The sequence below is a fragment of the Arachis stenosperma genome, chromosome 10 (assembly GCF_014773155.1).
Source record: "Arachis stenosperma cultivar V10309 chromosome 10, arast.V10309.gnm1.PFL2, whole genome shotgun sequence".
In the NCBI taxonomy this organism is placed as follows: domain Eukaryota; kingdom Viridiplantae; phylum Streptophyta; class Magnoliopsida; order Fabales; family Fabaceae; genus Arachis; species Arachis stenosperma.
Window position 1 is genome coordinate 63,188,755 of NC_080386.1, and position 16,055 is coordinate 63,204,809.

The window sequence follows — 16,055 nt, forward strand, 5'->3', positions numbered from 1 at the left end:
GAAGGTACTGGGTGACTTTACTGCACCTACTCCCGATTTCTATGGGAGAAGCATCTCTATCCCTGCCATTGGAGCAAACAACTTTGAGCTTAAGCCTCAATTAGTTTCTCTAATGCAACAGAATTGCAAGTTCCATGGACTTCCAATGGAAGATCCTCATCAGTTCTTAGCTGAATTCTTGCAAATCTGTGACACAGTCAAGACTAATGGGGTAGACCCTGAGGTCTATAGACTGATGCTATTCCCTTTTGCTGTAAGAGACAGAGCTAGAATATGGTTGGACTCTCAACCTAAAGAAAGTCTGGACTCTTGGGAAAAGCTAGTCAATGCTTTCTTGGAAAAGTTCTTTCCACCACAAAGATGGAGTAAGCTTAGAGTGGAAGTCCAAACCTTCAGACAGAAGGATGGAGAATCCCTCTATGAAGCTTGGGAAAGATACAAACAATTGATCAGAAGATGTCCTTCTGACATGCTTTCTGAATGGAGCATCATAGGTATTTTCTATGATGGTCTCTCTGAACTATCTAAGATGTCCTTGGATAGCTCTGCTGGAGGATCTCTTCATCTGAAGAAGATGCCTACAGAAGCTCAAGAGCTCATTGAAATGGTTGCAAATAACCAATTCATGTACACTTCTGAGAGAAATCCTGTGAACAATGGGACAAGTCAGAAAAAAGGAGTTCTTGAGATTGATACTCTGAACGCCATTTTGGCTCAGAATAAAATATTGACTCAACAAGTCAATTTGATTTCTCAAAGTCTGTCTGGAATGCAAAATGCACCAAGTAGTACTAAGGATGCTTCATCTGAGGAAGAAGCTTATGATCCTGAGAACCCTTCAATGGAAGAGGTGAATTACCTAGGAGAACCCTATGGTAACACCTATAATTCTTCATGGAAGAATCACCCAAATCTCTCATGGAAGAATCAAGAGTGACCTCAACAAGGTTTCAATAATAATGGTGGAAGAAACAGGTTTAACAATGGCAAACCTTTTCCATCATCTTCTCAGCAACAGACAGAGAATCCTAAGCAGAACCCCTCTGACTTAGCAACCATGGTCTCTGATCTAATTAAAACCACTCAAAGTTTCATGAATGAAACAAGGTCCTCCATTAGAAATTTGGAGGCACAAGTGGGACAGCTGAGCAAGAAAGTTACTGAACTCCCTCCAAGTACTCTCCCAAGTAACACAGAAGAAAATCCAAAAGGAGAGTGCAAAGCCATTAACATGGCCGAATTTTGGGAGGAAGAAGAGGCAGTAGACGCCACTGAGGAAAGCCTCAATGGGCGTGCACTGACCTCCACTGAGTTCCCCAATGAAGAACCATGGGAATCTGAGGCTCAAAATGAGACCATAGAGATTCCATTGGACTTACTTCTGCCTTTCATGAGCTCTGATGAGTATTCTTCCTCTGAAGAGGATGAGTATGCCACTGAAGAGCAAGTTGCTAAATATCTTGGAGCAATCATGAAGCTAAATGACAAGTTATTTGGAAATGAGACTTGGGAGGATGAACCTCCTTTGCTCATCAAAGAACTGGATGACTTGTCTAGGCAGAAATTACCTCAAAAGAGACAAGATCCTGGGAAGTTTTCCATACCTTGTACCATAGGCACCATGACCTTCAAGAAGGCTCTGTGTGACTTAGGGTCAAGTGTAAACCTCATGCCTCTCTCAGTAATGGAGAAGCTAAGGATCTTTGAGGTACAAGCTGCAAAAATCTCACTAGAGATGGCAGACAACTCAAGAAAACAAGCTTATGGACTTGTAGAGAATGTTTTGGTTAAGATTGAAGACCATTACATCCCTACTGAGTTCATAGTCCTAGAGACTGGGAAATGCATGGATGAAACCATCATCCTTGGCAGACCTTTCCTAGCCACAGCAAAGGCTGTGATTGATGTTGATAGAGGTGAACTGATCATTCAAGTGAATGGAGAATCCTTTGTGTTTAAGGCTCAAGGATATCCCTCTGTCACCATAGAGATGAAGCATGAAGAGCTTCTCTCAAATCAGAGTCAAGAAGAGCCCCCACAGTCAAACTCTAAGTTTGGTGTTGGGAGGCCACAACCAAACTCTAAGTTTGGTGTTGAACCCCCACATTCAAACTCTAAGTTTGGTGTTGGGAGGTCCCAACATTGCTCTGAGTATCTGTGAGGCTCCGTGAGAGCCCTCTGTCAAGCTACTGACATTAAAGAAGCGCTTGTTGGGAGGCAACCCAATGTTATATTTTATATATTTCTCTTTGTTATTTTACTTTATTTTGTAGGTTGATGATCATAAGAAGTCACAAAATTAATTGAAAAAGCAAAAACAGAATAAAAAACAGGAAGAAAAATAGCACACCCTGGAGGAAGAACTCACTGGCGTTTAAACGCCAGTGAGGCTAGCAGTTGGGCGTTTAACGCCCAGTCTGGCACCATTCTGGGCGTTTAACGCCAGAAAGGGGCACCAGACTGGCGTTAAACGCCAGGAAAGGGCAAGAACCTGGCGTTAAACGCCAGAAAGGGGCACCAGCCCGGCGTTTAACGCCAGATTTGGCACAAAACGTGATTTTGATTGCCATTTGGTGTAGGGATGACTTTTCCTTGACACCACAGGATCCCCACCAACCCCACCATTCTCTCTCTCTTCTTCACCCATTCACCAATCACCTCAACACCACTTCTCCCCCTCTCTTTGGCCGAACACAAAGCCATTCCCTTCTTCCTCATTCCTTCTACGTCTACTCTCTTCTTTCTTCTTTTGCTCGAGGACGAGCAAACCTTTTAAGTTTGGTGTGGTAAAAGCATTGCTTTTTGTTTTTCCATAACCATTTATGGCATCCAAAGCCGGTTCAACTGAGAAGGCATGACCTCAAGCCCATCACTAAGAAAAAGATGGAGCAAACAAGAGACCCCTCTCATCATGAGATCCCTGAGATACCTCAAGGGATGCACTTTCCTCCACAAGACTATTGGGAGCAACTAAACACCTCCCTAGGAGAATTGAGTTCCAACATGGGACAACTAAGGGTGGAGCATCAAGAACACTCCATTCTCCTCCATGAAATTAGAGAAGATCAAAGAATCATGAGAGAGGAGCAACAAAGGCAAGGAAGAGACATTGAGGAGCTCAAGCACTCCATAGGACCTTCAAGAGGAAGGAAGAGCCGCCATCACTAAGGTGGACCCGTTCCTTGATTTTCTTGTTCTTTATTCTTCTGTTTTTCGAATTTTTATGCTCATGTTTATCTATGTTTGTGTCTTATGATCATTAGTGTCTTAGTGTCTATGCCTTAAAGCTATGAATATGAATCCATCACCTTTCTTAAATGAAAACTGTTTTTATTACAAAAGAACAAGAAGTACAGGATTTCAAATTCATCTTTAAAACTAGCTTAATTAGTTTGATGTGGTGACAATACTTTTTGTTTTCTGAATGTATGCTTGAACAGTGCATATGTCTTTTGAATTTGTGGTTCATGAATGTTAAAAATTGTTGGCTCTTGAAAGAATGATGAAAAAGGAGACATGTTACTGAGGATCTAAAAAATCATAAAAATGATTCTTGAAGCAAGAAAAAGCAGTGAATACAAAAAAAAAAGGAGGCGAAAAAAAAAAGAGAAAAAGAAAACGAAAAAAAAAGGGGAGAAAAAGAAAAAGAGAGAAAAAAGAAAGAAATAAAGTTGTGATCCAAGGCAAAAAGAGTGTGCTTAAGAACCCTGGACACCTCTAATTGGGGACTTTAGCAAAGCTGAGTCACAATCTGAAAAGGTTCACCCAATTATGTGTCTGTGGCATGTATGTATCCGGTGGTAATACTGGAAGACAGAATGCTTTGGGCCACGGCCAAGACTCAATAAGTAGCTGTGTTCAAGAATCATCATACTTAACTAAGAGAATCAATAACACTATCTGGATTCTGAGTTCCTAAAGAAGCCAATCATTCTGAATTTCAGAGGATAAAGTGAGATGCCAAAACTGTTTGGAGGCAAAAAGCTACTAGTCCCGCTCATCTAATTTGGAGCTAAGTTTCATTGATAATTTGGAGTCTATAGTATATTCTCTTCTTTTTATCTTATTTGATTTTCAGTTGCTTGGGGACAAGCAACAATTTAAGTTTGGTGTTGTGATGAGCGGATAATTTATACGCTTTTTGGCATTGTTTTTAATATGTTTTTAGTAGTTTTAGTTTAGTTTTTATTATATTTTTATTAGTTTTTAATTAAAATTCACTTTTCTGGACTTTACTATGAGTTTGTGTGTTTTTCTGTGATTTCAGGTATTTTCTGGCTGAAATTGACGGATCTGAGCAAAAATCTGATCCAGAGACTCAAAAGGACTGCAGATGCTGTTGGATTTTGACCTCCCTGCACTCGAAGTGGATTTTCTAGAGCTACAGAAGCCCAATTGGCGCGCTCTCAACGGCGTTGGAAAGTAGACATTCTGGGCTTTCCAGCAATATATGATAGTCCATACTTTGCCCAAGATTTGATGGCCCAAACCGGCGTTCAAAGTCACCCTCAGAAATTCCAGCGTTAAACGCCGGAACTGGCACCAAAATGGGAGTTAAACGCCCAAACTGGCATAAAAGCTGGCGTTTAACTCCAAGAAGAGTCTCTACACGAAAATGCTTCATTGCTCAGCCCAAGCACACACCAAGTGGGCCCGGAAGTGGATTTTTATGTCATTTACTCATCTTTGTACACCTTAGGCTACTAGTTTTCTATAAGTAGGACCTTTTACTATTGTATTTGACATCTTGGTAGCTATCTTCTAATTTTATGCTATCTTAGATCACTTTGGGAGGCTGGCCATTCGGCCATGCCTAGACCTTGTTCTTATGTATTTTCAACGGTGGAGTTTCTACACACCATAGATTAAGGTGTGGAGCTCTGCTGTACCTCGAGTATTAATGCAATTACTATTGTTCTTCTATTCAATTCCGCTTGTTCTTTGTCCAAGATATCACTTGTTCTTCAACTTGATGAATGTGATGATCCGTGACACTCATCATCATTCTCACCTATGAACAAGGTGACTGACAACCATTCTTGTTCTACAAGCATATGAGGCTTAGTGAATATCTCTTGGATTTCTGATAACATGATGCATGGTTGATTGCCTGACAACCGAGTGCTCGCCTGACAAACGAGCCAGCCATTCCGTGAGATCAGAGTCTTCGTGGTATAGGCAAGAACTGATGGCGGCATTCAAGAGAATCCGGAAGGTCTAACCTTGTCTGTGGTATTCTGAGTAGGATTCAATGATTGAATGACTGTGACGTGCTTCAAACTCCTGAGGGCGGGGCGTTAGTGACAGACGCAAAAGAATCACTGGATTCTATTCCGGCCTGATTGAGAACTGACAGATGATTAGCCTATGCTGTGACAGAGCATCAGGGACGTATTTTCAATGAGAGGATGGGAGGTAGCCACTGACAACGGTGAAACCCTACATGAGCTTGCCATGGAAAGGAGTAAGAAGGATTGGATGAAGGCAGTAGGAAAGCAGAGAGACGGAAGGGAAGGCATCTTCATTCGCTTCTCTGAAGCTCTCACCAATGATATACATAAGTATCTCTATCTTTATCTTATTACTTTATTCGTTTATCACTATACCCATTTGAGTCTGCCTGACTGAGATTTACATGGTGACCATAGCTTGCTTCATACCACCAATCTCCGTGGGATCGACCCTTACTCGCGTAAGGTTTATTACTTGGACGACCCAGTACACTTGCTGGTTAGTTGTGCGAAGTTGTGTTTATGCCATGGTATTGAGCACCAAGTCTTTGGAGCCATTACTAGGGATTGTTTATGTTTTGAAAAGTAGTGATCACAATTTCGTGCACCACTCATCACTCCAAAATGTCTAACTAGAATAATCAATTGACTATTGATTGCTTAATCCTTTAATCCTCATGGGATTAACCTCATTCTTGCGAGTTTTATTACTCGATGTGACCCGGTATACTTGCCCGAAGTTATTACGTGAGAAATTTATTTTTTACGTATCAGGCACCATGCAAGGTATGAACATTAGTTTGCCATTGTCCCTATCAATGTCACTAAGAGCCACTCTTAACTTACTTCAACAAAGGCCAAAGCCCACATCCAAAGTCTTCAAGATTGAATGAAGAAAGTGTATAAATAACATAGAATTTAAGTTAGAAAGGAGGCTGGGAAGTTAAGGACCCTAATTGGGAAACCCTGGGAAGATTTTCTTTTGTACTTTTATTTCTTTTACATACTTTCTTCTCTGTTTATTTTGATTGATCTATGATGAACTAAACCCCCACTTCATTAGGGGGAGGAGCTCTATTATAATCATAATGAATTAATGAAATTCTTCTTATTCTCAATCCGCTTGAGTAGCTATAAGTTAACTTCTATTTTGATTGTGAATCATTCACTCTGAAAGGGGTTTGATTCAATCGAATGCTTGTGTGAGACTCAGAAGGAGAATCACTTGCATTAGAATTGGAGCTCTATCTTTCACAATCCCCTTGAATAACACTATTTGGGAGGAATTAAGGGCTTAAGGGTTTGTGTGGCTTATAAATAAGAGAGTGTGCTTAACCTCTTCTCATGACAAATAGATCAAGGAACTGGCAAGATTGATTGTGATTAGAGAGATTGGGTTGTCAAGGAATTAGAATCCAATCAATTACAATCTGCCATAGATATACTCATATGATTGAGAAAGAAGTTGAGACCCATTTGATTCATGATGGATTATGATATCTCCAATCCCTGATGAATCTTTCTCTTTGATTATCTTCAATGTAGATTACTCTGAAATTTACTTCAATTGCAATTGCTTAATGTTTCCTTTAGTTTTCCCAGCACCCAAAACCCGTTTACGTTTCATGCACATTTAAATTCCATTGCTATTTACATTATGCCTTTTATTTTTTGTCATTTAATATTCAAGCCATTTACATTCCTTGTAATTTAAGACTCAGCTCATCTAAGTTTCTTGCCTTTTAAGCTTTTGCTCATTTACTTTCTAGCATTTAATTCTTCAGCCCTTTTACATTCCATCATTTATATTTTCAGTACTTTAACATTTTGTTGTTTTAGTTTCATTATACATTTGCTTTTTGCTCAATTAAATCACCAAACTCTTCTGAATAGTAGCTTGACTAGATTCATCACCCAACTAAAATTGTTTAATCCATCAATCCTTGTGGAATCGACCACACTCTCGTGAGTTTTACTACTTGTTGCGACCCGGTATACTTGCCGGTAGTTTGAGCGGACCTGTTTCCCACCATCAAGCTTTTGGTGCCATTGCTGGGGATTGATTTAGATTGACAATGATTAAGTAGGTGATAGTCTAGATTAAGCATTTTTTCCTTGTTTTTTTTAAAGCCTACTAACTGTTTGAACTTTTGTTTCTGCTAACTTTAACACTACTCTATCCATAGAGTGCCCTATTTTTGTTTTTGGTTTGTCTATGTTGTATGCTAGGAGGAAGAAAAGGTGCATCCACCTCCTTTGATTCTGAACTAAAAAGAAACTTCTTGAGGCTAAGAAGAGAAACAAGAGGGAATGGGGTAATTGGAGAAGAAGATTCAGAAGAGGGAGACCAAGAGATGGAGGATAACCTCCACAATCCACCAGAGGATGTTGCCAATAACAATGGCCAGCCTCCAAGGAGAGTTATAGCCTCTTCCACCATCCATAACCCAAGAAATTGTGGGAGCAGCATCTTAACTCCCAATGTCTGTGCTAATAATTTTGAGCTCAAGACACAACTCATCACTCTAGTTCAGAACAACTGCCAATATGGAGAAAGTGCTGCTGAAGATCCAAACCAACACCTCTCTGTTCTCTTGAGAATTTATGATACTGTCAAAACCAATGGAGTCTATACTAACATCTACAAGCTACTACTATTCCCATTTTCACTAAGGTACAAGGCCTCTCATTGGCTAGAAACATTCCCAAAAGAAAGCATTACCAACTGGGATGATTTGGTTAGCAAGTTCCTAGCCAAGTTCTACCCTCCTTAAAGAGTCATCAAGCTCAAAACGGAGATGCAAACTTTCAGACAGCTAGAGGGAGAGTCACTCTATGAGGCTTGGGAAAGGTACAAAGCATTGATTAGAAGATGTCCTGAGGGCATGTTTAGTGAGTGGGTTGAGCTTCAAAACTTCTATGAAGGTCTATCCGTGAAGTCAAGGAAAGCATTGGACTACTCTTCAGGAGGGTCATTGCAAATGATAAAAACTGCACAAGAAGCACATGGCCTCATAGACATGGTTGCCAACAGTGAATATTTCTACTCCTATGAAAGACAAGCAGCTCCCAAGAGAGGCGTATTTGAGCTTGAAGGTGTTTGATGAGCGGATAATTTATACGCTTTTTGGCATTGTTTTTAGGTAGTTTTTAGTAAGTTCAAGCTACTTTTAGGGATGTTTTCATTAGTTTTTCTACTAACACAAAGGAATCTCTATACTGTGACATAGAGGATTCCTCTTCTTTTCTTGTTTTCTTCTCTTTCATATGAGCAGGAACAGGGAAAAAGGCACTCTTGTTGAAATTGATCCTGAACCTGAAAGGACTCTGAAAAGGAAACTAAGAGAAACTAAATTACAACAATCCAGAAACAACCTTTCAGAAATTTTCGAACAAGAAAAGGAGATGGCAGCCGAAAATAATAATAATGCAAGGAGAATGCTTGGTGACTTCACAAAGCCAACATCCAAATTTGATGGAAGAAGCATCTCCATTGCTGCCATTGGAGCCAACAACTTTGAGCTGAAACCTCAGCTAGTTGCCTTAATGCAACAAAACTGCAAGTTTTATGGACTTCCATCTGAAGATCCTTATCAGTTTTTAACTGAGTTCTTGCAGATCTGTGAGACTGTAAAGACGAATGGAGTTGATCCTGAAGTCTACAGACTCATGCTTTTCCCTTTTGCTGTAAGAGACAGAGCTAGAATATGGTTGGATTCATAACCTAAGGATAGCCTGGACTCTTGGGATAAGCTGGTCACTGCCTTCTTGGATAAATTCTTTCCTCCTCAAAAGCTGAGCAAGCTTAGAGTGGATGTTCAGACCTTCAAACAAAAAGATGGTGAATCCCTCTATGAAGCTTGGGAAAGATACAAGCAGCTGACCAAAAGATGTCCATCTGACATGTTTTCAGAATGGACCATATTAGATATATTCTACTATGGCCTGTCTGAATTTTCGAAAATGTTATTGGACCATTCTGCAGGTGGATTTATTCACCTGAAGAAAACGCCAGAAGAGGCTCAAGAACACATTGACATGGTTACAAATAACCAATTTATGTACACTTCTGAGAGGAATTCCGTGAATAATGGGATACCTCAGAAGAAAGGAGTTCTTGAAATTGATGCTCTGAATGCCATATTGGCTCAGAACAAAGTGTTGACTCAGCAAGTCAACATGATTTCTCAAAGTCTGAATGGATGGCAAAATGCATCCAATAGTACTAAAGAGGCAGCTTCTGAAGAAGCTTATGATCCTGAGAACCCTGCAATGGCAGAGGTTAATTACATGGGTGAACCTTATGGAAACACCTATAATTCATCATGGAGAAATCGTCCAAATTTCTCATGGAAGGATCAACAAAAGCCTCAACAAGGCTTTAACAATGGTGGACGCAATAGGCTGAGCAATAGCAAGCCTTTCCCATCATCTTCTCAGCAACAGACAGAGAATTCTGAACAAAACACTTCTAATTTAGCCAATCTAGTCTCTGATCTGTCAAAGGCCACTTTCAGTTTCATGAGTGAAACAAGATCCCTCCATCAGAAATCTGGAGGCACAAGTGGGCCAGCTGAGTAAGAAAGTCATTGAAACTCCTCCCAATATTCTCCCAAGCAATACAGAAGAGAATCCAAAAGGAGAGTGCAAGGCCATTGATGTGATCAATATGGCCGAATGCACAAGGGAGGAGGAGGACGAAAATCCTAGTAAGGAAGACCTCCTGGGACGTCCCTCAAGCAAGAAGGAGTCTCCTATTAAGGATCCAAAGGAATTTGAGGCTCATATAGAGACCATAGAGATTCCATTAAATCTCCTTCTGCCATTCATGAGCTCTGAAGACTATTCTTCCTCTGAAGAGGATGAAGATGTGACTAGAGAGCAAGTTGCTCAATATTTAGGAGCTATCATGAAGATGAATGCCAAGTTGTTTGGTAATGAGACTTGGAAAAGTGAACCTCCCTTGCTCATTAATGAACTAGATACCTGGATTCAGCAAATTTTACCTCAAAAGAGACAAGATCCTGGCAAGTTCTTAATACCTTGTACCATAGGCACCATGACCTTTGAAAAAGCTCTATGTGATCTGGGGTCAGGGATAAATCTTATGCCACTCTCTGTAATGGAGAAGCTGGGGATCATTGAGGTACAACCTACCTTGTTCTCACTACAATTGGCAGACAAGTCATTGAGACAAGCTTATGGAATAGTAGAGGACGTGTTAGTAAAGGTTAAATGCCTTTACATCCCTGCTGATTTCATAATCTTAGACACTAGGAAGGAAGAGGATGAGTGCATCATCCTTGGAAGACCTTTCCTAGCCACAGTAGGAGCTGTGATAGATGTCAACAGAGGTGAATTCGTCCTTCAATTGAATGGGGACTACTTTGTGTTTAAAACACATGGCCATCCCTCTATGACAAAAGAGAGTAAGCATGAAGAGCTTCTCTCAGTTCAGAGTCAAGAAGAGCTCCCACAGTCAAACTCTAAGTTTGGTGTTGGGAGGCCACAACCAAACTCTAAGTTTGGTGTTAAGACCCCATATCCAAACTCTAAGTTTGGTGTTGGGACTATACAACATTGACCTGATCACCTTGTGGCTCCATTAGAGCCCACTGTCAAGCTATTGACATTAAAGAAGCGCTTGTTGGGAGGCAACCCAATTTTATTTATCTAATTTTTGTTTATTTTATTCTATTGTTATTTTGTGTTTTATTAGGTACATGATCATGTGGAGTCACGAAAAAAAATATAAAAATTAAAAACAGAATCAAAACAGCAGAAGAAAAATCACACCCTGGAGGAAGCACAGACTGGCGTTCAACGCCAGTAAGAAGCATCTGGCTGGCGTTCAACGCCAGAACAGAGCATGAATCTGGCGCTAAACGCCAGAAACAAGCAACATTCTGGCGTTTGAACGCCAGAAATGTACCTAGAGGAAAAGCTGGCGCTGAACACTAGTAACAAGCATGAAACTGGCGTTCAACGCTAGAAACATGTTACATCTGGGCGTTGAATGCCCAAAACGTGCACCACTCGGCGTTTAAACGCCAGAATGGTATGCAAAGGCATTTTACATGCCTATTTGGTGCAGGGATGGAATTCCTTGACACCTCAGGATCTATGGACCCCACAGGATCACCTCAGGATCTGTGGACTCCACAGGATCCCCACCTAACATATTCCCACCTTACCTCCTAATCCTATTTTACTCTTCCCAATAAACACTCCTTCCCAAAACCTTTCACCAATCACCTCAATCTCTCTTCCCAATTACCCTCTTCACCATTCACATCCATCCACTCTTCCCATAAACCCCACCTACCTTCCAAATTCAAAACACTTTCCCACCCAAACCCACCCTAAAATGGCCGAACCCACCCCTTCCCCTTTCCCTATATAAACCCCTCCATTCTACTTCATTTTTACACATCAGAAATCCCCTCTTCTTCACCTTGGCCGTAAACACCATATCTCACTGTCCTCCATATTTTCTTCTTCTTCTTCTTCTCTTCTTTCTTCTCTTGCTCGAGGGCGAGCAATATTTTAAGTTTAGTGTGGTAAAAGCATAAGCTTTTTGTTTTTCCATTACAATCAATGGCACCTAAGGCCGGAGAATCCTCTAGAAAAAGAAAAGGGAAGACAAAAGCTTCCACCTTCGAGTCATGGGAGATGGAAAGATTCATCTCCAAAGCCACCAAGACCACTTCTATGATGTTGTGGCAAAGAAGAAGGTGATCCCTGAGGTCCCTTTCAAGCTCAAGAAAAATGAGTATCCGGAGATCCGACATGAGATCCGAAGAAGAGGTTGGGAAGTCCTAACCAATCCCATGCAACGAGTCGGAATCTTAATGGTTCATGAGTTCTATGCCAATGCATGGATCACTAGGAACCATGATCAAAGTATGAACCCGAGTCCAAAGAATTATCTCACAATGGTTCGGGGGAAATACTTAGATTTTAGTCCAGAGAATGTGAGATTGGCATTCCACTTGCCCATGATGCAAGAAGATGTACGCCCCTACACTAGAAGGGTCAACTTTAATCAAAGGTTGGACCAAGTCCTTATGGACATATGTGTGGAATGAGCTCAATGGAAGAGAGACTCCAAAGGCAAGCCAGTCCAACTAAGAAGACTGGACCTCAAGCCTGTGGCTAGAGGATGGTTGGAGTTCATTCAACGCTCCATCATTCCCACTAGCAACCAATCCGAAGTTATTGTGGATCGGGCCATCATGATTCATAGCATCATGATTGGAGAGGAAGTAGAAGTTAGTGAAGTCATCTCCAATGAATTCTACAAAATAGCCGAAAAGCCCTCCACCATGGCAAGGCTAGCTTTTCCTCACCTTATTTGCCATTTATGTTACTCAGCTGGAGTTATCATAGAAGACATCTCCATTGAAGAGGATAAGCCCATCACCAAGAAGAGGATGGAGCAAGCAAGAGAGACCCTCCATGGTTCTTAAGAGATGCATGAGGAAGCTCATCATCAAGAAATCCCTGAGATGCCTCAAGGATGCACTTTCCTCCCAACAACTATTGGGAACAACTCAACACTTCCTTAGAAGATTTGAGCCACAATGTGGAACAATTAAGGGTGGAACATCATGAGCACTCCATCATTCTCCATGAAATAAGAGAACAAAGAGCAATGAGGAGGAGCAACAAAGGCAAGGAAGGGACATAGAAGAGCTTAAGGACATTGTTGGTCCTTCAAGAAGAAGACGCCACTAAGGTGGATTCATTCCTTGTTCTTATTTCTTTCTATTTTTCGGTTTCTATGTTATGTTTATCTATATTTTGTGTCTCTACTTCATGATCATTAGTATGTAGTAACTATGTCTTAAAGCTATGAATAAATTCCATGAATCCTTCACCTCTCTTAAATGAAAATGTTTTAATTCAAAAGAACAAGAAGTACATGAATTTCGAATTTATCCTTGAATTTAGTTTAATTATATTGATGTGGTGACAATACTTTTTGTTTCCTGAATGAATGATTGAACAGTGCATATGTATTTTGATATTGTTGTTTATGAATGTTAAAACTGTTGGCTCTTGAAAGAATGATGAACAAGGAGAAATGTTATTAACAATCTGAAAATCATGAAATTGTTCTTGAAGCAAGAAAAAGCAGTGAATAGCAAAAGCTTGCAAAAAAGCCAATAGCCCTTAAAACCAAAAGGCAAGGGTAAAAAAGATCCAAAGCAAAAGAGTGTGCTTAAGAGCTCTGGACACCACTAACTGGGGACTCTAGCAAAGCTGAGTCACAATCTGAAAAGGTTCACCCAGTCATGTGTCTGTGGCATTTATGTATCCGGTGATAATACTGGAAAACAAAGTGCTTAGGGCCATAGCCAAGACTCATAAGTAGCTGTGTTCAAGAATCAACATGCTTAACTAGGAAAGTCAATAACACTATCCAAAAATCTAAGTTCCTAGAGAAGCTAATCATTCTAAACTTCAAAGGAAAAAGTGAGATGCCAAAACTGTTCAGAAGCAAAAAGCTACAAGTCCTGCTCATCTAATTAGAATTAATATTCATTGATATTTTGGAATTTATGGTATATTCTCTTCTTTTTATCCTAATTTATTTTCAGTTGCTTGGGGACAAGCAACAATTTAAGTTTGGTGTTGTGATGAGCGGATAATTTATACGCTTTTTGGCATTATTTTTAGGTAGTTTTTAGTAAGTTCAAGCTACTTTTAGGGATGTTTTCATTAGTTTTTATGTTAAATTCACATTTCTAGACTTTACTATGAGTTTGTGTGTTTTTCTGTAATTTCAGATAATTTCTGGCTGAAATTGAGGGACTTGAGCAAAACTCTGAAAAAGGCTGACAAAAGGACTGCTGATGCTGTTGGAATCTGACCTCCCTTCACTCAAAATGGATTTTCTAGAGCTAAATAAATTCAAATGGCGCGCTCTCAACGGCGTTGGAAAGTAGACATCTAGAGCTTTCCAGCAATATATAATAGTTTATACTTTATTCGGAAATTGACGACGTAAAGTGGCGCTCAACGCCAAGTACATGCTGCTGTCTGGAGTTAAACGCCAGAAACACGTCATAACCCGGAGTTGAACGCCAGAAACACGCTATAACTCGGCGTTCAACTCCAAGAAAAGCCTCAGCTCGTGGATAGATCAAGCTCAGCCCAATCATACACCAAGTGGGCCCCGGAAGTGGATTTATGCATCAATTACTTACTCATGTAAACCCTAGTAGCTAGTCTAGTATATATAGGACATTTAACTATTGTATTAGACGTCTTTTGACCACGTTTCATCTTCGGTCTCAGTTTTGTTTTATTCTTCATCTTAGGAGGCCATTGATCACGTTTTAGGGAGCTGGCCATTCGGCCATGCCTGAATGGTGCGCGAAATTGTGAACAATACTTTTCACAACTCTCATAATCCCTGGTCATGAACTCCAAAAACTTGGTGGTTCAATTCCATGGCATTACACAACTTCGCACAACTAACCAGCAAGTGCACTGGGTTGTCCAAGTAATACCTTACGTGAGTAAGGGTCGATCCCACGGAGATTGTTAGCATTGAAGCAAGCTATGGTCATCTTGTAAATCTTAGTCAGGCAAACTCAAATGTATATGATGATGAACGAAAATAACATAGAAGATAAAGATAGTGATACTTATGTATATCATTGGTGTAAGAGCTTCAGACAAGTGTATGAATATGCCTTCCCTTCCATCTCTCTGCTTTCCTACTGCCTTCATCCAATCCTTTCTTACTCCTTTCCATGGCAAGCTCGTGTAGGGTTTCACTGTTGTCAGCAGCTACCTCCCATCCGCGCAGTGAAAGCTAATGCACACACTCTGTCACAGTGCTGCCAATCACCGGTTTGGTTCCCTCCCCTACCGGAATAGAATCACTCTTTTGCGTCTGTCACTAACGCCCAGTAGGTTACAGGTTTGAAGCACGTCACAGTCATTCAGTCATTGAATCCTACTCAGAATACCACAGACAAGGTTAGACCTTCCGGATTCTCTTGAATGCCGCCATCAGTTCTTGCCTATACCACGAAGACTCTGATCTCACGGAATGGTTGGCTCGTTTGTCAGGCGAGCACTCGGTTGTCAGGCGATCAACCATGCATCGTGCAATCAGGAATCCAAGAGACATTCACTAAGCCTCAGATGCTTGTAGAACAAGAATGGTTGTCAGTCACCTTGTTCATAGGTGAGAATGATGATGAGTGTCAATCACCATCTTCATCAAGTTGAAGAACAAGTGATATCTTGGTAAAAGAACAAGTGGAATTGAATAGAAGAACAATAGTAATTGCATTAATACTCGAGGTACAGCAGAGCTCCACACCTTAATCTATGGTGTGTAGAAACTCCACCGTTGAAAATACATAAGAACAAAAGTGATCATTGGTTTCGGCCCCAAAGAGGGAACCAGAAGAACCAAGATGAAAATACAATAGTAAAAGGTCCTACTTATAGAAAACTAGTAGCCTAGGGTGTACAGAGATGAGTAAATGACATAAAAATCCACTTCCGGGCCCACTTGGTGTGTGCTTGGGCTGAGCAATGAAGTAATTTTCGTGTAGAGACTTTTCTTGGCGTTTAACTCCCATTTTGGTGCCAGTTTGGGCGTTTAACTCCCATTTAGGTGCCAGTTCCGGCGTTTAACGCTGGGATTTCTGTAGGTGACTTTGAACGCCGGTTTCGGCCATCAAATCTTGGGCAAAGTATGGACTATTATATATTGCTGGAAAGCCCAGGATGTCTACTTTCCAACGCCGTTGAGATCACGCCAATTGGGCTTCTGTAGCTCCAGAAAATCCACTTCGA

The 16,055-nt window shown here is 40.7% G+C and overlaps 2 non-coding genes across 2 annotated transcripts; both read right to left on the minus strand.

The window, feature by feature from the left end:
- Positions 1-367: 367 nt before the first annotated feature.
- LOC130958274 (small nucleolar RNA R71) lies at positions 368-475 on the minus strand. The gene has a single exon (XR_009077406.1). It is a non-coding gene; the product is annotated as a small nucleolar RNA R71 (small nucleolar RNA).
- Positions 476-9,032: 8,557 nt separating this feature from the next.
- On the minus strand, positions 9,033-9,136 carry LOC130958824 (small nucleolar RNA R71). The gene has a single exon (XR_009077928.1). It is a non-coding gene; the product is annotated as a small nucleolar RNA R71 (small nucleolar RNA).
- Between the last annotated feature and the right edge of the window lie 6,919 nt (positions 9,137-16,055).